The sequence below is a fragment of the Carassius gibelio genome, chromosome B3 (assembly GCF_023724105.1).
Source record: "Carassius gibelio isolate Cgi1373 ecotype wild population from Czech Republic chromosome B3, carGib1.2-hapl.c, whole genome shotgun sequence".
Taxonomy (NCBI): domain Eukaryota; kingdom Metazoa; phylum Chordata; class Actinopteri; order Cypriniformes; family Cyprinidae; genus Carassius; species Carassius gibelio.
Window position 1 is genome coordinate 1,416,150 of NC_068398.1, and position 23,612 is coordinate 1,439,761.

At 43.0% G+C, this 23,612-nt stretch overlaps 1 long non-coding RNA gene across 4 annotated transcripts in view; it reads right to left on the minus strand.

Annotated features, from left to right (window-relative positions):
- Nucleotides 1–4,953: 4,953 nt before the first annotated feature.
- LOC127952238 (uncharacterized) overlaps nt 4,954–23,612 on the minus strand; it is a 32,178-nt gene continuing 13,519 nt past the window's right edge. For 2 of the 4 annotated variants that reach the window (XR_008152864.1, XR_008152865.1), the window contains exons 2-3: nt 13,493–14,098; nt 4,954–5,271 (exon numbers count right to left, since the gene is read on the minus strand). This is a non-coding gene — a long non-coding RNA (uncharacterized LOC127952238). Of the gene's footprint in view, nt 5,335–13,492; nt 14,099–14,798; nt 14,849–23,612 lie in introns of those variants that run through there. The other 2 variants (XR_008152866.1, XR_008152863.1) reach the window with 2 other exon arrangements.

Consider the following 23,612-nt stretch of genomic DNA (forward strand, 5'->3'; position numbering starts at 1 on the left):
AAATTCTTTCAGCACTTGTTTCACTCTACTCAAGTCCTTCTTAGTGAAGTCTTTATACTGCAGTGCTAGTATGAAGACATGAGGTCCTGGATCAGAGAGAAACACACACTCTCTCACTGTGTGTGTGATCTGATGATCTGAGATGTTCCTCTGGAGAAGCTGAGGACTGTTGATGATGATCAGGTGTCTGTCCTTCAGTCTTCCTCCGACTCTCTCTACAACATCTGGAGGAGCTTCACTGTCAAACGCTGCTCTTCCTAAGATGAAGTTCCCCACCAGACTATTTTCAGACACACTCTTCCCAAGAAGAACAATCCTCAGAACACTCACTCAAACACATGTAACATGTTATGATCACAGAACATCACAGAAATAAAAATAAAATAGAATGCACAAGTAAGAGGCAAATTTGAGGTTGAGTTTAAGTCAAGTTTTGAAGGTTAATAAACTGTTCACAGTTTCCACACATTCTTCATCACTTCACATATCTGTTCATCTGTTTAAAGACTTACTATCAAGAGGAGGTGGGCTTTTGCTCTTTTTTCTCCTGCGAGGAGGATTGTGGGAAACAATCACTGTATGAAACAGAAGTCTTACATTTATATTTGACTCTCATCAAATCATCAATTCTCTTGAAAGAATGGATTGAAGAATAATTTTAATCTCTGATTTGACTGTGATTTTCACCTCTGGTTTCTGTGCTGGACATGTTGATATTCGTCTCTTTCTTCAGTCTTTATCTGATCTTCTTCTCTGACTCCTGATGTCTCTCTTTATCGTCCTGTAAGAGATTGTAGTAATTTTCAGACATGTTCATTCATACAGACTATGTGAAGCTCCTTCACTCTTCTGTCTGTAGTTTGTTCAGTTTTCTGTTTAACTGCAGCAGATTGCGCTGGGAATCTATAGATCATGAAGATCGTCCTGCAAAACTGCTGTGAGTCACAGGTTTGATTCACACTGAACACACTCTCATATATGACAGAAATAAGACACTCTCTGAATTAAATGAATAAGGAGTAATTGATGACTGGCCATTGAATTATTAGAAAAATAATGCACACTCGAGGTGTTTATGTAGTCCCTCTAGAACAATCCTCAGACCACTCACTGAAACAACACACACACACAAATAGATTAAATTTCGGTTATGGTGCTTAAAAATTCAGCATAGGAAGTGGGTGTCAAATCCTGCTCCTGGAGGGTGCCTGGGAATTTTCTAGTGCATCTGAAGACCTTGATGACTTTGGTTCAGGTGTGTTTAACTAGGTTTGGAGTTAATCTCTGCAGGTCAGTGGCCTTTTTAGCAATAGTTTTGGACGTCCCTGCCATTGGAGAAAAGCATATCAAACTTTGTGTTCTGAAAACTTTAAGCTTCCATAACTAAAAAAAATAAATAAAAAAATCTAACAGTTCTTTTATTAAAAAATGTCAAATCATTGAACGGACATACTGTTGGGTAGATGGAAACCAGGACTTCCTGCAAAATACAAACACAAGCTAGTGAATCTAATGAACATTAACATATGTATGTACACCCATGTATATACACCCATATGTATATACAGATGGCTGACAAATAAAAGACAATTTGGATTATCTTGTCACTAATGCTGTGGGGACATGTTGCTGACATGGTTTGGCTCCACTTGACCCCTTATAGGCAAGAATCACTGTATTATGGAATAATAGGGAACATAATGTATGTGTTTCCATAGATTTGTAACAACAACAACAACAAAAACATAGTTATTTTTTTGTTTTGTCGGGGTAATCTTGTTGTGGTCTGCCTGTGGTCAAGCCAACCTTTTTTTGAAAAAAAGGCTAGCCGCATTTTAAATTTTTTGACTTGTGCATCTAATCGTTGACTCATATTGTATGTGTGTGTGTGTGTGTGTGTGTATATTATTGAGTAATTATTGGCACCCTTGGTAAATATGATCAAAGAAGGCTGTGAAAAGAAATCTGCATTGTATATATATATATATATATATATTAGTGGTGGACATAGATAATTTTTTTTTTATCTAGATTAATCCCACTGTAATCTTGGTATTAATCTAGATTAAAATGGCTAATTTGAATTCTGCTGAAGGCATTCAGAATATTTGTGCTACCCAAACAATGAGCGGGTTTCTCAAGCCTGGTGGCGCATTAGACCAGGGGCTCATCTCCTGTTTCCAAAATGCATCACAAACTGCTTGAGAAAGCTGTTCTACTATAATAATTGGTGATGAAAATATATTATGTTCAATAAGATGTACTTGTTAGTACTGACAGAGCTGTGCTGAGGGGCTTGCCTCGGTTGCACTCAAACATAGTAGTTTGACAACTCTTCGCCTGCGCTACATCAGTGCTTGGACCCGCATCTTCTGCATTAGCTAAAGCTACTTGAGATTGGAAGAACTCCAACAGTAAACTATTTCCACATTGCACAAGGTGCAAACAACCTTACGCCTGTTTCACACATACTCCGTCTGCAGTGCGTATGCGTTTCATATATTTTTATGCACCCATGGTAACGGATTTCAGCGTCGCGGTTGCAGTCCGTCATTGCGTTTGTCACAGCCACACCTTCTACACTTCCAGAATCGGACACTTACGCCACACCCACTCGTCCCCAATCACCAGAATTCTAAACACCTGTGCATCATCACCAGTGCCACATATAAAGCCATCAGTCACCATCACCCAGTGTCTGGTCTTGCACCGATCTCCTCACTAACCTGAACGCCATTTGTCTACCTACCTGATCTGCCTTACCCTCTTCCTCCTCATCAGTATTCCTGTTCCCATCGTCTTCGTCTGAGTTGCCATCTGTATCACCATTCACCTAAAGGAAAGTTGTATTGTCTCTGTGTCTTCCACGTGTCAAGATTCACCTGTGTCTGAAACCTCTGATTTAAATTAAATACTATTTCACTGAATCCTCTGTGTCCTCGTCTGTGTCTGACAGCGTTCACTTTCAGAAGTAGAGTGGCAGGTGTCAAGCACAGGCGATTAGTGCTGGGCATCAGGTCAACAACAGAAAACACCCTATTCTTTGCTGGCTGAGCCGCTGGGGATGCTAAATATGCATCTTGCAATCTGTGAAAGTTGGGGCAGTATAACAGACTTGTCCTTCCAGAAGTGAGTCAACATTGTGGTTCATTTTTGCTATTACGAGGTATTGTTCGATTTCTCCTTTTACATCTAGTCCTGCAGATGAATTTGTGCCAGTTGCGTATGACTGGAACATTGACTTGACCTTTTCTTTTTTTTTCATTAAGGGTCAGTGAGAAGGAGAGGGAATGCTACTTTTTTATTCACTCTGCAGAGAAGTTGTGTTTGATGAACTAACAACTCCCTGATCTCAATCTGTTTGCCTTGAACCTACAAGAACAATCCAATGTTACTGTACACGATCATTGTACCTTTTTAAATTATTTGATTATTATTATTTATCATCCTCATCAGTGTTTTCACAATGTTTTATTATTATTATTTTTTATTTAAACCATTGTTAATACACTTTTATTATAATAAAACCATAGTTAATTTCCGAATGTGGCTTTGTATAGTGAATTACTTGCCTTATCATAAAACCATCATTAAACTTTTTATAACTGTAGCGCTGTTTTACTCCTTTATTACAAAAACAACGCCCTGAGTTCGAATCACTTACTGTGTTTCTATCTTATCTTAATTCACCCCTAAGGTTTCCCTACCTATTATATAGGTTAAAGTTCAAATACTGAAGCCCCGCGGTTAACAAATAAAATATATAAATATAATATATATTTTATTTAAATATATACTGTTATATATTTATATATAGTTATTTATTCACCAAACAACAACCAAACAGAAAATGTAACAAACAATTTGTTAATAACCTTAGTTAAATGTGCTATACACTATGTATTTAACATTAGCTCAAATGATGATCAAGCATTAGTAGGTTTAAACAACCACTCAAAGGCACTTTTTTCCAATCAATGCTTTGTATTGTCTGTCAAATATAGCACAACAAAATAAAAATAAAATACAACCAAATATACTGAAATGTATTAACACTCACAAGATGATAAAAATAAATAATAAAAATAAATCTCTTCAAATCCTCTTTAAAGTTGACACACTTCAAAGATCAAAAGTCTTTACCCCCGTTGTAAGCTTGTATTCGTTGGGGCCCATAAATGAAATCCAGTTGTTCCCAAAAAAACAAATGAAAAGGAGTCAAAATGATACCTCAATCGGCTGTAAATCTCTCCATGTTTACCGTTCGATGACGAGAGCAAGATGTAACCGAAGGCGGCGGAAAGATGCGTTCAAACGAACTCCGAAAACCCCTTGATAACATTGACTCACGATGTGATGACGCGTTGAATCCCTCGTGGCCGGAGGAACTCTGAACGTCTCCTGGTAGCTCAGAGCGCTATCCGGTTTTTCTGTCCGATGTCACCGATCTTCCTTGAACCGCGGATGTGCAGCCTCCATAAACACTCTGCCTTTGTCGTCATCTGATTTAGTCAACGACACAGAGCGATCCAGCAGACACAGGCCGAGTTTTCCACTCGAACCCACACTGAGGTGCTATACACTATTAGACTTCTAGTTGAAAGTCTGTGTTACATCACATGAACGATATAAATTAGTTTCTGGCTTTTGTTCTGAAAGGCCCTAATCTACACGTACAATTATGCACTTTTCTCTATCTCCGCTCCCGTCTCGCTAACTCACACACTTCTTTCCGTTTTCCTCTTGCTCCGCCCCCTCCCCTCTGACCAGGTCCATCATTCGTCACCGACAACGTAAGAAAATTACATTAACGTTCAACAAAAAAATACAATGGTTTTCTTTTAACATGTCAAGATTTTAACTTCAAAATATAAATTTTAAAGAAATTACAACAAAAAAAACTATTTATATTTTTACCCCTGGTTACATAACGATTTGAAAAGTTCTGTGTAACACGTGCCACCCTAATATCTTTCAAGTTATTTTGTCAATGGACCAGTAAGTTCAGCAGTCTAGGTTCGTCCGAGGAGAGAGATGTGCGACAGCAGTGAACCACTCAGACACGGGGGTTGAGGTACGAATAAGAAAGATTATATTTTAACAGTGAATTAACAACAAAAAAAAACAGTTTTGTTTCCTCACACTCAGTATACAATAACCTCAGTTAGTTGCATTCAATAATAAGGATTTGTACCACGTTCTTTTTCCCTTAAAGACTTATAGCAATATAACTCATGAAAGTAAATTGACGTTTCCCTTCCGTTTTTCTACCTCGTTGATATCTAATTCAACAGGTTAAATTTTGAAGCAGTTTATCATTAATTTATAATCAACCTTTTCTTTTTTTTTTACTGTTCTGTTCCTAAATTTAAATCTTAGTTTAATTGTTCAGCGATTATTTACCTATAAACCTCAAAAAAGTTTCTGAAAGATATTAAAACACCCAATAAACAAAATTTCATTCAGTCTGAACACCTCAAAATTTAACGGACTCTTGTTAAATTTTGAGGTGTTCAGACTGAATGAAATTTTGTTTAAGCATATTAACTATTGCTTTTTCACAGGAATTACCATTACTGTTGTCTCTATTTCACTCTTAGGTCTGTTTCCATCATTTACACCACACCAAATAAATGGTTAATTTATGAAACACATTTTTAACAAAACCTTAACCCATATTGTAAAGGAAATAAAATGAAACCACATCAACTCACCAAGGAAACTCATTCAAATGTATATGAAAAATCCAGAAAACTCCCAATGATCCACGTTAGAAGATATCACCCTCAGACACACCCTGCTTTTCTCTCAGTCCTTCATTAGAAATATGTAAGATAATTTACATCAGCATTATGCTAACGCTAAAACTGCGCTACCAACATGCGTTAAGAACGTTACACGAGATAAATCAACTGGTTCTGCGGTTACAAAAATACAAAATTTTATATCATTGATGTATAACGATATAGGGATGTATTAAATTGATCTTACGTCATTTATTTTCAATTCTGAAGCACTAAATCTCTTGGATCAGCGACAGCCATCTGCTCTCCTCTCAAGTTCATGGAAAAAAAAGAAGGATCTGGAACGCGCGCTGCGTTGTAATTTGCCGCGATAGCGGAAAACGTAATGACGTCATTCAAAATGCAATTTCATTGGATGAGTTTATAATCCTTAATATAAATATATATATTTTTTTATTTATAAAGATTTATGATTATAAATATTTTATTCAGGTCACAGATACATATTTAATCTCATATTTGCTTCATTATTCTCTCTGCTACTAACCACTAGTAACCCGGGTTACACATTCCCCCCCTGAATTCAGGCACGTCCTCGGGCATGGATGAGGTTGAATCGTCACTACAGTGGGGAAAGCATCCGATACATCAAAGGTTTGATGACTAGTGGGTGTTGTTTCTTCCAATGAAGTGGTAAAGGCAGAGCTCAAACCTTGTAGTAGGGACTGAATGACCAATGTCAAGGGATTTCCTAATTTATGATACTCAAGTTTATTAGGAGGTCCACACTGCCTTTTAGAACGTCTAGGGCCATTGGCGCCTAGGTCATCATCCATGACTGGTTGGTAAATTGAAGCTGTTTTGGTAGGTGGGGTTTGATCACTGGATTGAACTTCATCACCCACAGGGTCTAATTCCAGCACTCCTCCACTGGTCTCCCCTTCAGCCATATTTCCATCTTTCCCAGAATCTGCTTCATTGGTGTTGAAATCAGCAGAGTTCACCACAGGTAAGTGATTCTCACTGTCATTATCTTGTTGGTTATCTGTTGACTCTTCTAGTCTAGAGTCAGGTAAGGTCTCCCCTTCAGGGTTTACGACAGCAGAAGGGGATTCATAGGACACAGCTTCAGGTAAGGTTTCTTTTACAGGGTTCACCACAACAGGGGGTGGTTCAATGGACTCCACAGCAGGTAAGTTCTTTACAACCATGGGACTCTCAGAAGGTAAGGCAGTTGTTTTAATGAATTCCAACTGGCGTCTTGAACTTCTAATATCAAGAGAGTCATCATCAGATTCTGACTGATCGCTCATTAGATGTTCTTGGTGAGCAGCTTCTAGAGCAGAGTTAGATCTGGTTATAGGTTTACGTTGAACATTCAGAGGACCCAACTCTTCAATTTCGTTCACAGATAAAAACCCACAAGGGCGAAGTAAGTCACGGTGTAGAGTGCGAACTGGACCGTTCTTTCCCTCAGGCTGGACTACATACACTGGGAGATCTCCAACCTTCCGGACGACTACATAAACATCTGACTCCCATTTGTCTGCCAGCTTGTTCTTGCCTCTCAGTCTCAAATTCCGCACAAGGACTCTATCTCCCAAATCGAGGTTAGAAACAACCACATGTTTGTCAAATCTGCGCTTGTTACGTTGAGCCACTTTTGCAGCGTTCTTGATGGCAATCTCATAGCTCTCCCTTAAACCCTCTTTCAGATCCCTCACATACTGAGAATGAGACTTAGTCGATCCATTCACTGGCAGACCAAAGGCCAAGTCAACTGGCAGCCTGGGTTGTCTACCAAATATTAGTTCATTGGGAGTATATCCAGTCACATCATTTCGAGTGCAATTTTAAGCATGTACCAAGGGCCTCACATACTCCTTCCAGCATGACTTATTTTTGTTCTCAAGAGTACCCAACATCTGGAGAAGGGTTCTATTGAATCTCTCCACTGGATTTCCTCTCGGGTGGTAAGGAGTAGTTCTCACCTTGTGTATGCCTACAATGTGACACAGCTCTTTGATCAGGCGTGACTCAAAATCCGGTCCTTGATCGCTGTGCAGTCTTTCTGGAAACCCATAATGTACTAGGAAGTTTTCCCATAAGCATCTAGCCACAGTTTGCACCTTCTGGTTCCTGGTAGGCACAGCCACAGCATATTTGGTGAAGTGGTCTGTAATGACTAATATATCTTTGGTGTTACTCCTATCTGGCTCTAGAGACAAGAAGTCCATACAAACCAACTCCAACGGTCTGGTAGTCTTGATGTTCACCATCTCAGCTGCCTTCTCTGGTAATGCTTTCCTACGTACACATCTCTCACATGTCTTAATCTTCTCTTCCACAGATGATGACATTTTTGGCCAAAAGAATCTGGTCCTGACAAGGTCAAGGGTCCTTTCCATACCCATGTGTCCCATGTCATCATGCAGACTCCTCAACACTGTTCCTCACAAAGCCACAGGTAAGGCTAACTGACGGAGTGTGTTTCCTTGATCTTGCCTCTTCCTGTAAAGCAGTCCATCTCTTAATTCTAACCGATTCCACTCCCTTATCCACAAATTAGTAGTGAGAGACTGGTTCCCTAGAGTGGAAGGCTTCTCATTCAGCTCCAAACTATCAATGATGAATTTAAGGTCAGGATCCATCCTCTGCTGCTTTCTTAACTCCTCATTGGACAGGTAAGGAATAACCGGAAGGCCATGCCCATTCTCCCTACTCAAACTCTTCAGGTAGGACATCTGCATGCAGAGCTAAGGACTCAACAAGGGAAATGGAAGAATTGGACAATTTACATTCATCCGGGAACTTTCCAATTTGATGTCTGTCGCAGATGGCTCTAATAGCTTCTGGCAGGATAATAGAACCCTCAGCTCCAAATTCATCTAAATGATGAAGGGTAAACTGTTTTATTCTCTCCCTCTCTTTCTGGGATGCAAGGTCATCCAAAAGCTCGCCATGTGGACGTTTAGAAAGCTCATCTGCATCACAATTCTGACTTCCAGCCCTCTACTGGAGCTTGAAATTGTAGGTGGACAGACTTGACAACCAGCGATAACTGGTAGCATCCAGCTTCGCAGATGTCAGAATGTAAGTCAAAGGGTTGCTATCTGTTACAACCACAAATTCTGCTCCGTACAGGTAATCGCTGAACTTCGACGTAACTGCCCATTTAAGGGCTAGAAATTCTAGTTTGTGAGCTGGATATCTGGTCTCACTTCTCTTCAACCCTCTGCTAGCAAATGCGATCACCCGCATTTGTCCTTCTTGTTTCTGATACAAGGCTGCCCCAAGCCCAGTAGTACTGGCGTCAGTATGCAGGATGTAAGGAATCTTTGGATCTGCAAATCCCAAGACCGGTGCAGAGGTGAGTTTCTCAATGATCATGTCGAAGGCTTGTTGACAGGACTGATCCCATCTGTCCCCAAACTCTTTTTTTGGGTCAAAATACTGTTTGCTCTCATTGCCTTGTCTCCGACCCTTTTGAAGAGGTGGATATCCTACTGTAAGGTCATTGAGAGGTTTTATCATCTTAGAATAATTCTGAATGAACCTCCTATATTATCCAGAAAACCCCAGGAAGGATCTTAATTCCTCGAGGTTCCTAGGTCTTGGCCAGGTTTTAAGGGCCTCAATTTTCACTGGATCGGTCTCCACTCCATTCTCAGATACAATATGACCAAGGTATCAAACAGACGTCTGGAAAAACTTGCACTTTTCAGGCGACAGTTTTAGTCCATACTCCTTCAGCCGTTTTAAAACGTGCAATAGTCTTGACTCATGCTCTTCCAAGCTTTCCAAAAAAATTATCAGATCATCGATGAAGACCAACACCTCCTTCCTACTCAAATCACCCATACATCTCTCCATGAGCCTTTGAAACGTACTAGTGGCGTTGGTGATCCCCTGGGGCATCCTATTGAACTCCCAGAACCCCAGGGGACACACAAAGGCAGTCTTACACTTGTCAGCTTCCTCCATTTCGATCTGATAATATCCCGATTTTAAGTCAAGGACAGAGAACCATCTTGAACCGGTCAATGCTGAAAAGACTTCCCCCAGATTCGGCAGGGCATATGCATCTTTAATGGTTTGTGTGTTTAGCTTTCTGAAATCAATACACAGATGTACAGAACCATCCTTCTTCTTTACAACCACTATGGGGGAAGCAAAGGGAGATTCTGACTCTCGGATTATTCCAGCAGCTAACAACTCCTGTAAATGTTTCTGCACTGCATCAATATCCTGAGGATGGATTGGTCGAGGCCTGTGTTTAAAAGGGGTTTCGTCATTAAGCTTTATACGGTGAGTTACTTTTTCTGTATGACCATAATCTAAGTCGTGCATAGCAAAGACTTCGGGCATGTTATTCAATTGATCTGTAATCCGTTTTTTCCACTCAGAGGTCAAGGGGGAATCTCCAAAGTCAAATTTGAGATTGGAACGAGCAGGTAGTTTTTCATTCACAGCACTGGAACTTGTTTGTCTACTCTGCATCACCTCTTGGACAGCCCGCATTTCAGCGATTATAGTCCTGGGATGGATGGTAATGTCGGTCTGGGTTTCATTCCTCAACACAACTGGTAATTGGTGTTGCCTCTTGCAGGGTAAGTTATGCAAACAGCTGGCAACCAGCAACCCTCCAGGTAAGGCGGGTGAAGTTGGTGATTCCAAGGCTACCCATTTATCAACAGGATGGCAGTCAACCAGAACATGTACGTCAAGGACTACTGTACATCCCGCAGGTACTAACTCTGGAACATGTCCCTTGAATTTCACCCAGCCTACTACATCAGAACTTGCTTGTCGGTGTCTTGCTTCCAGAACCTTTTGGACTGCACGGTAACCATGGGAGTTAGATTGAGGCAAGGATACTGGTTGCTGGACATAGTTACAGTAAAGGGCATCTAATGGATTTGTGCCAATCAGAACTTGAGGCGCGTTCATCAAATCTGGAACTACCAGGGCTAGAGTAGGTACCTCTGTCTCTGTTCCAAGGAATTCTCTGGGGAATTTGAGAGTTAGTTCCACATATCCGAGATAAGGCACTGTTTGTCCATTCGCCCTTTCCAGTTGCAGCAAGTTATCCAATGACTTAAGAGGACGATCTGACAAATGTTCTTCATAGAATGACCAGGGAACTGTGGTTACCTGGGACCCTGTGTCCAGAAGGCAGGAAACCTTTTTCTCTCCAACAGTAATTTGGGCAGTGCACTTTACTCCTACTAATCCTCTGGGTAAGTTCCTTAATGGGAATGTGTCATATGCATTTCGGTTGGACGGGTGTCTAAATTCCTTAGGGCAATTCTTTCCCTGTCCAGTCTCTGTATGCCCCTCTACAGAGACCATCCTCAGTTTAAAGGTCTCATAGCTGCATCGTGGTGGGCATCCCACTGGGCTTGTCGCTCCCTCAGCTTGCGCCTTTTCTCTGCAACTTTAGCAGGATCAGGAGCATTACTACAGCTGCTGGCAAGATGCGCATCTTCCCCGCATCTGAAACAATACCCTGGACGAGGTCTACTATCAGGTAGTCTACCATCTCTAGACCACTCTGTTGTGCCTGGTTCAGGTCGTGTGTGTTGGGTGCTGCTTTTGGACTGAAGGAACTTCTCAGAATGGTGTCTGTACATCTCAGGAGCAGTTATTTGAACCTTCAAATCAGCGATCTGCCTCTTTAAATCAGAAATTTCAATTGCTTGCTCATCACACTTCATTCTTGAAGTGGCTGCAGTTTGCATGGCTGTAATCTGGGCTTGTAACTCGGTAACAACTTTTCTCAGTGTACTCACTTCATCTGGTTTCGTGTTTTTGGTCTTATCCTTCTGGCTTGAGTGTTTTTGCAGAGCAACAACTTGAGCTTGAAGTTCACAGACTTGCTTTGCAAGAGATGTATCAGCTTGGTCATCTTGTGTTTCACATGGGTGTGCAGATATCTGGTTGGTTGACAGTCTCAACTTTGAGGGGGCAGGACAGAGCTTGTTTAGCCCTAAATGTTTCCTCATCCTTTCTTCCTTCGAAGCATTCTTATCTTCTTCTGTGCGGATAAGAACTACTAATTCTGCAAATGAAGGAGGGTTAACTTTCCTCCTTTCCAGCTGAAGATCGGCAATGAGAGCATTGTTCCAACAGCCACGACAAAACTGCTTAAGAAGACTGCGGTCTCGCTCACCTTCAGATATGCCACCTCGTCGGATTGCTGTGCTCAAGAGAATCTGTAATCTGTGCAGGTAAGATGAAGGCTTCTCACCATGATTTTGGAGAGTGCTCATGAACCTGGCTAGCAACTCGTCTCCATCTTCTACAGATCCATAAACAGATTCCAACAACTCTAGATATACTGCAGGTAAGCTGTTTGGTGATACATGTTTAACAATATCTGCTGCTGGGGGAAGCAGACTGTCTAGTATTTTCCTGGTCCGATGCAAGTCAGAAATAGAAGGATCTGTCAGTAGGAGGTCGACGTTTGCACGCCAAGTGTCAAAGTCTGGTTCGTTAACAGGTCTACGAACCTTTCCAGAGAAGGACCTGAGGCGGAGCGAGGTATTATATGATGGAGCTGTGTCATTGGTTCGGACAATGTGCTCAACTACTACCTTTTGTACACTGGGAGGATCAATTATATTCATGGAAAGTGCTGGATGAGATGACACAGTGACTGCGGGATGACTAGTTCCATGGTTAGACTTTTCCTTGGCCAGGTTTTGTGAGTTTGTGTATTCAATTTCATGAGATGGTGAGTTTTGCGATGGAAGAGTAGCTACTTGTTCAGGGATCACATTCTGTGGTATGGCTGGGGACAACTGTCCATCTGGTGAGTAGACTGTGCAGCTATCATGTATTTGAAAATCTGCTGCATTTGAGTATTCAAGTCTTTCAGCTGAAGACGGTGATGGCCCAACAAGAGAGGGGCCGAATTTAATGTTCAGTAATTCCGTCTGGAGTATTTCCTCAATTGATTTGCCACTTATACTAGCAATGTTTTCCAATTCTTCCAGATACCCCTTAGCAGCACTGTCACTAGCAACATGAGGGTAGACGCAACCTAAAGCACGCACAATAAAAGTGGTACCTGGGGTTGACATACTAACAACTGTTAGAGGCAACAGGGGCATCAATATTTTCATTGCAGAGCTGCAGGTAAACTCTATGATAGCATGATGATGGAACTCAGAGTTCGGGTCATCAATGAGAAGATTTCGACTAATACTGCCATATCTCAAAAGCCATGACTCTAAGTCTGTGTCTGCCTCTGTTAGTGTCAAACCGCCAACAATAACTGCGTTTGAGATGTTTACATTCTCTTTCTCAATGATATCCATGATGTTAAAGTTCTGTTCAATATGTTATCTTTCTAGAAAACTCAGCTGCTCTAATCAGCCACTGCTGTTGCAATCGCTCTCCTGGCTGCTGGCTCGCCACTTTTTGTAACACGTGCTACCCTAATATCTTTCAAGTTATTTTGTCAATGGACCAGTAAGTTCAGCAGTCTAGGTTCGTCCGAGGAGAGAGATGTGCGACAGCAGTGAACCGCTCAAGACACGGGGGTTGAGGTACGAATAAGAAAGATTATATTTTAACGGTGAATTAACAAAAAAAAAACAGTTTTGTTTCCTCACACTCAGTATACAATAACCTCAGTTAGTTGCATTCAATAATATGGATTTGTACCACGTTCTTTTTCCCTTACAGACTTACAGCAATATAACTCATGAAAGTAAATTGACATTTCCCTTCCGTTTTTCTACCTCGTTGATATCTAATTCAACAGGTTAAATTTTAAAGCAGTTTATCATTCATTTATAATCAACCTTTTCTTTTTTTAACTGTTCTGTTCCTAAATTTAAATCTTAGTTTAATTGTTCAGCGATTATTTACCCATAAACCTCAAGAAAGTTTCTGAAAGATATTAAAACACCCAATAAACAAAATTTCATTCAGTCTGAACACCTCAAAATTTAACAAGAGTCCACTGCTTGCAACAAACAAATCAGAATCATTCTTGGAGAAGGAAAAAAACAAAAAAAAAGCAGTTCATAAATTTAGTCCAAGAATCCAGGAAGTAATGAAATCCAATGTCTCTAAAGTCTAAAATTCCACTCCTACCATTTGAAGATGAACAAGTTCAACTTCGGTGCTCTTTCAAAACAGGAATGTTCTCAACCTTCAGCCAATGGGTGGCTCGCCAGTCCAAACTCCATCGTTACACGCACAGGAGAGAGTTGAGACAGTTCACGATCCAGGAAAAGGTTCACACTTCACTTGATCCGTATCCAGAACAGGCCACATGCAGTAGATGAGCATCAACAGAACATCACATGGAACAGCAAAGAGAGAGAGAAAAAAAAACTGGCCTTGAAAACACAAGGCAAAAAAATAAATAAAAATAAAAAAATAAAGAAATAATCAATCATCACTTTACAATGTATATACTGATTCAACACAAATTTCAAATAAACAATATACATTCATATACTTCTGTGTATGAAATTTCTTTGTACAAGTTTTTTATTTTCCTTCTTTGGTATTTCTTTTTAACAATAAGCATTGCACTTTAATTTTATGCAGTCACTTGTATAATTTCTTTGTTTGACACACTAAGCATATTAACTATTGCTATTTCACAGGAATTACCATTACTGTTGTCTCTATTTCACTCTTAGGTCTGTTTCCATCATTTACACCACACCAAATAAATGTTTAATTTATGAAACACATTTTTAACAAAACCTTAACCCATATTGTAAAGGAAATAAAATGAAACCACATCAACTCACCAAGGAAACTCATTCAAATGTATATGAAAAATCCAGAAAACTCCCAATGATCCACGTTATAAGATATCACCCTCAGACACACCCTGATTTTCCCTCAGTCCTTCATTAGAAATATGTAAGATAATTTACATCAGCATTATGCTAACGCTAAAACTGCGCTACCAACATGCGTTAAGAACGTTACACGAGATAAATCAACTGGTTCTGCGGTTACAAAAATACTAAATTTTATATCATTGATGTATAACGATATAGGGATGTATTAAATTGATCTTACGTCATTTATTTTCAATTCTGAAGCACTAAATCTCTTGGATCAGCGACAGCCACCTACTCTCCTCTCAAGTTCATGGAAAAAAAAGAAGGATCTGGAACGAGCTCTGCGTTGTAATTTGCCGCGATAGCGGAAAACGTAATGACGTCATTCAAAATGCAATTTCATTGGATGAGTTTATAATCCTTAATATAAATATATATATTTTTTTATTTATAAAGATTTATGATTATAAATATTTTATTCAGGTCACAGATACATATTTAATCTCATATTTGCTTTATTATTCTCTCTGCTACTAACCACTAGTAACCCGGGTTACACATTCCCCCCCCTGAATTCAGGCACGTCCTCGGGCATGGATGAGGTTGAATCGTCACTACAGTGGGGAAAGCATCCGATACATCAAAGGTTTGATGACTAGTGGGTGTTGTTTCTTCCAATGAAGTGGTAAAGGCAGAGCTCAAACCTTGTAGTAGGGACTGAATGACCAATGTCAAGGGATTTCCTAATTTATGATACTCAAGTTTATTAGGAGGTCCACACTGCCTTTTAGAACGTCTAGGGCCATTGGCGCCTAGGTCATCATCCATGACTGGTTGGTAAATTGAAGCTGTTTTGGTAGGTGGGGTTTGATCACTGGATTGAACTTCATCACCCACAGGGTCTAATTCCAGCACTCCTCCGCTGGTCTCCCCTTCAGCCATATTTCCATCTTTCCCATAATCCGCTTCATTGGTGTTGAAATCAGCAGAGTTCACCACAGGTAAGTGATTCTCACTGTCATTATCTTGTTGGTTATCTGTTGACTCTTCTAGTCTAGTGTCAGGTAAGGTCTCCCCTTCAGGGTTTACGACAGCAGAAGGGGATTCATAGGACACAGCTTCAGGTAAGGTTTCTTTTACAGGGTTCACCACAACAGGGGGTGGTTCAATGGACTCCACAGCAGGTAAGTTCTTTACAACCATGGGACTCTCAGAAGGTAAGACAGTTGTTTTAATGAATTCCAACTGGCGTCTTGAACTTCTAATATCAAGAGAGTCATCATCAGATTCTGACTGATCGCTCATTAGATGTTCTTGGTGAGCAGCTTCTAGAGCAGAGTTAGATCTGGTTATAGGTTTACGTTGAACATTCAGAGGACCCAACTCTTCAATTTCGTTCACAGATAAAAACCCACAAGGGCGAAGTAAGTCACGGTGTAGAGTGCGAACTGGACCGTTCTTTCCCTCAGGCTGGACTACATACACTGGGAGATCTCCAACCTTCCGGACGACTACATAAACATCTGACTCCCATTTGTCTGCCAGCTTGTTCTTGCCTCTCAGTCTCAAATTCCGCACAAGGACTCTATCTCCCAAATCGAGGTTAGAAACAACCACATGTTTGTCAAATCTGCGCTTGTTACGTTGAGCCACTTTTGCAGCGTTCTTGATGGCAATCTCATAGCTCTCCCTTAAACCCTCTTTCAGATCCATCACATACTGAGAGTGAGACTTAGTCGATCCATTCACTGGCAGACCAAAGGCCAAGTCAACTGGCAGCCTGGGTTGTCTACCAAACATTAGTTCATAGGGAGTATATCCAGTCACATCATTTCGAGTGCAATTGTAAGCATGTACCAAGGGCCTCACATACTCCTTCCAGCATGACTTATTTTTGTTCTCAAGAGTACCCAACATCTGGAGAAGGGTTCTATTGAATCTCTCCACTGGATTTCCTCTCGGGTGGTAAGGAGTAGTTCTCACCTTGTGTATGCCTACAATGTGACACAGCTCTTTGATCAGGCGCGACTCAAAATCCGGTCCTTGATCGCTGTGCAGTCTTTCTGGAAACCCATAATGTACTAGGAAGTTTTCCCATAAGCATCTAGCCACAGTTTGCGCCTTCTGGTTCCGGGTAGGCACAGCCACAGCATATTTGGTGAAGTGGTCTGTAATGACTAATATATCTTGGTGTTACTCCTATCTGGCTCTAGAGACAAGAAGTCCATACAGACCAACTCCAACGGTCTGGTAGTCTTGATGTTCACCATCTCAGCTGCTTTCTCTGGTAATGCTTTCCTACGTACACATCTCTCACATGTCTTAATCTTCTCTTCCACAGATGATGACATTTTTGGCCAAAAGAATCTGGTCCTGACAAGGTCAAGGGTCCTTTCCATACCCATGTGTCCCATGTCATCATGCAGACTCCTCAACACTGTTCCTCGCAAAGCCACAGGTAAGGCTAACTGATGGAGTGTGTTTCCTTGATCTTGCCTCTTCCTGTAAAGCAGTCCATCTCTTAATTCTAACCGATTCCACTCCCTTATCCACAAATTAGTAACGAGAGACTGGTTCCCTAGAGTGGAAGGCTTCTCATTCAGCTCCAAACTATCAATGATGAATTTAAGGTCAGGATCCATCCTCTGCTGCTTTCTTAACTCCTCATTGGACAGGTAAGGAATAACCGGAAGGCCATGCCCATTCTCCTGTTCAAACTCTTCAGGTAGGACATCTGCATGCAGAGCTAAGGACTCAACAAGGGAAATGGAAGAATTGGACAATTTGCATTCATCCGGGAACTTTCCAATTTGATGTCTGTTGCAGATGGCTCTAATAGCTTCTGGCAGGATAATAGAACCCTCTAGAGTTGGGGTACTCGAACTTGGACTCGGACTCGAGTCCGGACTCGAGTCCAATTTTGAATGAACTCGGACTTGTCACGCACTCGGGTGAATTTTATACTCGGACTTGACACTGACTTGAACATTTTGGACTCGGAAAATATTCCGAGTACAGTCGAGTCCGCGTCATGCGTAACAATAAAACCAGCATAAAATTGAAATGATAAATTAATGAATGTCTCCCCTTCTGTCATTTTACTGCACCACACCGGCAGGCAGAAGTCTCCTGCTTGCAGACGAAACACATGCACCACTCACTGGATATCAATGTGGATTAGTGATGGGAAGTTCGATTCTTTTCCACGAACCGGTTCTTTCGGATGGTTTGATTCAATAAACCGGTTGAAAAAAAAACCAGTTCACCGGATACATAATACATTGCGATGTATTTGTTATTAAATGAACTTAAGTTTCGTCAGATTGCTCTTCATTCAAGCCCTCGGTTTACCCGCACTCATTACATTAGCACAAAATCAGTTCAGAATCAATCACCAAAAGAATCAGTTCGGTTCAGACGCGCTGTGAGTCATTCGGCTTCATGCTGAATCACGAATGCGCAGTATCATCAGCTCTTCGGTTCTCGAATCGGACGCGTCCGAGAGAAACGGTTTTCGGTTCAGTTTACTGATGATCTGAAAACTGATACAACCGGTTCTTGACTCGAGAACGAGAATCGCTCAAAACCCGGGTAGGAAAATCTGACAGGGTAGGATAAAATGTCAGGACACCGGCACATGCTGCAGTTCAGTATCATCAGCTGCTCTACTCGTGTTCATGTTCTGTTTACTACAAACTCAGTTTGTGAATCTGTCATCATTAACTATAAATACAGTACAGATATTTCATAAATCATCCCTTATTCATATTAAACATGGAGTCTTTAGAGTCTTAATTATTGTCCAACTTCCCTGAAAACCCCTTTGGCCCATACATAATCTACAATATACAGATTAGAAACATGTAGCCCCTATCTTAAAAAAAAACACGTATATATATAAATAAATATGTATATATATATATATATATATATATATATATATATATATATATATATATTTATTTATTTTTTTTTTTTTATATAGTTTTATCACACTTTCCGATTTTTAACAAAATACTTGAAAAATTACACGGTTCTCAAATCGGACGCCTCCGTTTTAGGTTCATTGTACTGGTGATCCAAAAACCGATGCAACCGAGTGCCAAAGACAGCAGCAGCAACCAACAGATGCTGCACAGCTCAGCATTGCAGGATTTGCAAGACCAGAACTGACCAAACAAGCTATGCAAATTTATGATGCAAGTTCTCCAAGACAACAAGAAATTCATAATGTCATCATTAAGGATCTCCTCATTGGCTGCACTTTACCTCTGTCAAATGTGGGGGAGAGGCATTAAATAACTGAAATGTCATCTTTAACTGGAGGACAATATAGTGTGATACAATAATAAAATAGGTTCATTTGTATTTTCATGCACTTGTAATACAATAAAACCTTTGAAAACTTTTTTGATAGGAAACTAGTTCTGTTGACATAAAATAAAAATGTTCAATGGCAATGACTAGATGTAACAGTGGTATTTTTTTTATTACATTTTTATGTTGCCATTGGTTTAATGGGTTGAAAGTTTAAAATATTAATAGAATGTAAAAATGTACAATACCAATTTATAATCTTTTTTTAATTTAATTACTTTCTGGACTCGGGCGGACTCGACTCGGACTCGGCCTTTAAGAACTCGGACTTGAGTCCAACTCTCTCTCTCTTTTGGACTCGGACTCGGACTTGGACTCGATGTTTGTGGACTTGGTCTTGACTCGTACTCGACAAAGGTGGACTCGGACCCAAATCTAGAACCCTCAGCTCCAAATTCATCTAAATGATGAAGGGTAAACTGTTTTATTCTCTCCCTCTCTTTCTGGGATGCAAGGTCATCCAAAAGCTCGCCATGTGGACGTCTAGAAAGCCCATCTGCATCACAATTCTGACTTCCAGCCCTGTACTGGAGCTTGAAATTGTAGGTGGACAGACTTGACAACCAGCGATAACTGGTAGCATCCAGCTTCGCAGATGTCAGAATGTAAGTCAAAGGGTTGCTATCTGTTACAACCACAAATTCTGCTCCGTACAGGTAATCGCTGAACTTCGACGTAACTGCCCATTTAAGGGCTAGAAATTCTAGTTTGTGAGCTGGATATCTGGTCTCACTTCTCGTCAACCCTCTGCTAGCAAATGTGATCACCCGCATTTGTCCTCCTTGTTTCTGATACAAGGCTGCCCCAAGCCCAGTAGTACTGGCGTCAGTATGCAGGATGTAAGGAATCTTTGGATCTGCAAATCCCAAGACCGGTGCAGAGGTGAGTTTCTCAATGATCATGTCGAAGGCTTGTTGACAGGACTGATCCCATCTGTCCCCAAACTCTTTTTTTGGGTCAAAATACTGTTTGCTCTCATTCCCTCGTCTCCGACCCTTTTGAAGAGGTGGATATCCTACTGTAAGGTCATTGAGAGGTTTTATCATCTTAGAATAATTCTGAATGAACCTCCTATATCCATCCATCCATCCATCATCTTCCGCTTATCCGGGGCCGGGTCGCGGGGGCAACAGTCTAAGCAGAGACGCCCAGACTTCCCTCTCCCTAGCCACTTCCTCCAGCTCTTCCGGGGGAACCCTGAGGCGTTCCCAGGCCAGCCGGGAGACATAGTCCCTCCAGCGTGTCCTAGGTCTTCCCCGGGGCCTCCTCCCGGTGAGACGTGCCTGGAACACCTCCCTGGGAAGGCGTCCAGGAGGCATCCGAAATAGATGCCCGAGCCACCTCAGCTGGCTCCTCTTGATGTGGAGGAGCAACGGCTCTACTCTGAGCTCCTCCTGAGTGACCAAGCTTCTCACCCTATCTCTAAGGGAGCGCCCAGCCACCCGACGGAGAAAGCTCATTTCGGCCGCCTGTATCCGGGATCTTGTCCTTTCGGTCATGACCCACAGCTCATGACCATAGGTGAGAGTAGGAACGTAGATTGACCGGTAAATCGAGAGCTTTGCCTTACAGCTCAGCTCCTTCTTCACCACGACAGACCGGTACAGCGACCGCATTATTGCAGAAGCTGCACCGATCCGTCTGTCAATCTCACGTTCCATCCTTCCCTCACTCGTGAACAAGACTCCAAGATACCTGAACTCCTCCACTTGAGGCAGGAACTCTCCACCAACCTGAAGTGGGCAATCCACCCTTTTCCGACTGAGAACCATGGCCTCGGACTTGGAGGTGCTGATTCTCATCCCAGCCGATTCACACTCGGCTGCAAACCGTCCCAATGCACACTGAAGGTCCTGGTCTGAGGATGCCAACACGACAACATCATCCGCAAAAAGCAGCGACGAAATCGTATGGTCCCCAAACCGGACACTCTCCAGCCCTTGGCTGCGCCTAGAAATTCTGTCCATAAAAATTATGAACAGAACCGGTGACAAAGGGCAGCCCTGCCGGAGTCCAACATGCACCGGGAACAGGTCTGACTTACTGCCGGCAATGCGAACCAAGCTCTTGCTCCGGCCGTACAGGGACCGAACAGCCCTAAGTAGGGAGCCGCCGACCCCATACTCCCGGAGCACCCTCCACAGGATGTCGCGAGGAACACGGTCGAATGCCTTCTCCAAGTCCACAAAACACATGTGGACTGGTTGGGCAAACTCCCATGAACCCTCCAGCACCCTGGAAAGGGTATAGAGTTGGTCCAGTGTTCCACGACCGGGACGAAAACCACACTGTTCCATCGGCCGAATTCTCCTCTCCAGTTCCCTGGCATAGACTTTCCCAGGGAGGCTGAGAAGTGTGATCCCCCTATAGTTGGAACACACTCTCCAGTCCACCTTCTTGAAAAGAGGGACCACCACCCCGGTCTGCCAGTCCAGAGGTACTGTCCCCAACCGCCATGCAATGTTGCAGAGGCGTGCCAGCCAAGACAGCCCCACAACATCCAGAGACTTGAGGTACTCGGGGCGGATCTCGTCCACCCCCGGTGCCTTACCACCGAGGAGCTTTTTAACTACCTCGATGACTTCAGCCCGGGTGATGGACGAGTGCTCCTCCGAGTCCCCAGCCACTGCTTCCTCAACGGAACACAAGTCGGTGGGATTGAGAAGATCCTCGAAGTATTCCTTCCACCGCCCGACGATATCCCCAGTTGAGGTCAACAGGTGCCCATCTCTACTGTAAACGGTGTTGGTAGGGCACTGCTTCCCCCTCCTGAGGCGTTGAACAGTTTGCCAGAATCTCTTCGAGGCCAACCGATAGTCCTTCTCCATGGCCTCACCGAACTCCTCCCAGGCCCGAGTTTTTGCCTCCACGACTACCCGGGCTGCAGTCCGCTTGGCCTGCCGGTACCTGTCAGCTGCCTCCGGAGTCCCACAAGCCATCCAGGCCCGATAGGACTCCTTCTTCAGCTTGACAGCATCCCTTACTTCCGGTGTCCACCACCGGGTTCGGGGATTGCCGCCTCGACAGGCACCGGAGACCTTACGGCCACAGCTCCGAGCAGCCGCAGCGACAATGGAGGTGGAGAACATGGTCCACTCGGACTCAATATCTCCAGACTCCCTCGGGATCCGGTCGAAGCTCTGCCGGAGGTGGGAGTTGAAGATCTCTCTGACAGGGGGCTCGGCCAAACGTTCCCAACAGACCCTCACAGTACGTTTGGGTCTGCCGAGTCTTTCCAGCTTCCTCCCCCGCCATCGGATCCAACTCACCACCAGGTGGTGATCAGTTGACAGCTCCGCCCCTCTCTTCACCCGAGTGTCCAAGACATATGGCCGAAGGTCTGATGACACGACCACAAAGTCGATCATCGACCTCCGGCCAAGGGTGTCCTGGTGCCACGTGCACTGATGGACACCCTTATGCTTGAACATGGTGTTCGTTATGGACAAACCGTGGTTAGCACAGAAATCCAATTACAGAACACCGCTCGGGTTCAGGTCAGGGGGGCCGTTCCTCCCAATCACGCCCCTCCAGGTGTCACTGTCACTGCCCACGTGAGCGTTGAAGTCCCCCAGTAGAACGACGGAGTCTCCAGTCGGAGCACTTTCCAGCACCCCTCCCAGAGACTCCAAGAAAGCCGGGTAGTCCGCACTGCCGTTCGGCCCGTAGGCACAAACGACAGTGAGAGACCTATCCCCGACTCGAAGGCGCAGGGAAGCGACCCTCTCGTTCACCGGGGTAAACTCCAACACATGGCGGCTGAGCTGGGGGGCTATTAGCAAACCCACTCCAGCCCTCCGCCTCTCACCATGGGCAACTCCAGAGTGGTAGAGAGTCCAGCCTCTCTCAAGAAGTGTGGTTCCAGAGCCCAAGCTGTGCGTTGAGGTGAGCCCGACTATCTCTAGTCGGTACCTCTCGACCTCCCGCACAAGCTCAGGCTCCTTCCCCGCCAATGAGGTGACATTCCACGTCCCTAAAGCCGGATTCCGTGTCCAGAGATCGGGTCGTCGGGGGTCTCGCCTACGACTGTCGCCCGATCCACTATGCACCGGCCCCTTACGCTCCCTCCAGCAGGTGGTGAGCCCACAGGAGGGCCTCCTATACCCTATACTGAACCTCCTATAGTATCCAGAAAACCCCAGGAAGGATCTTAATTCCTTGAGGTTCCTAGGTCTTGGCCAGGTTTTAAGGGCCTCAATTTTCACTGGATCGGTCTCCACTCCATTCTCAGATACAATATGACCAAGGTATCGAACAGACGTCTGGAAAAACTTGCACTTTTCAGGCAACAATTTTAGTCCATACTCCTTCAGCCATTTTAAAACGTGCAATAGTCTTGACTCATGCTCTTCCAAGCTTTCCGAAAAAATTATGAGATCATCGATGAAGATCAACACCTCCTTCCTATTCAAATCACCCATACATCTCTCCATGAGCCTTTGAAACGTACTAGGGGCGTTGGTGATCCCCTGGGGCATCCTATTGAACTCCCAGAACCCCAGGGGACACACAAAGGCAGTCTTACACTTGTCAGCTTCCTCCATTTCGATCTGATAATATCCCGATTTTAAGTCAAGGACAGAGAACCATCTTGAACCAGTCAACGCTGAAAAGACTTCCTCCAGATTTGGCAGGGCATATGCATCTTTAATGGTTTGTGTATTTAGCTTTCTGA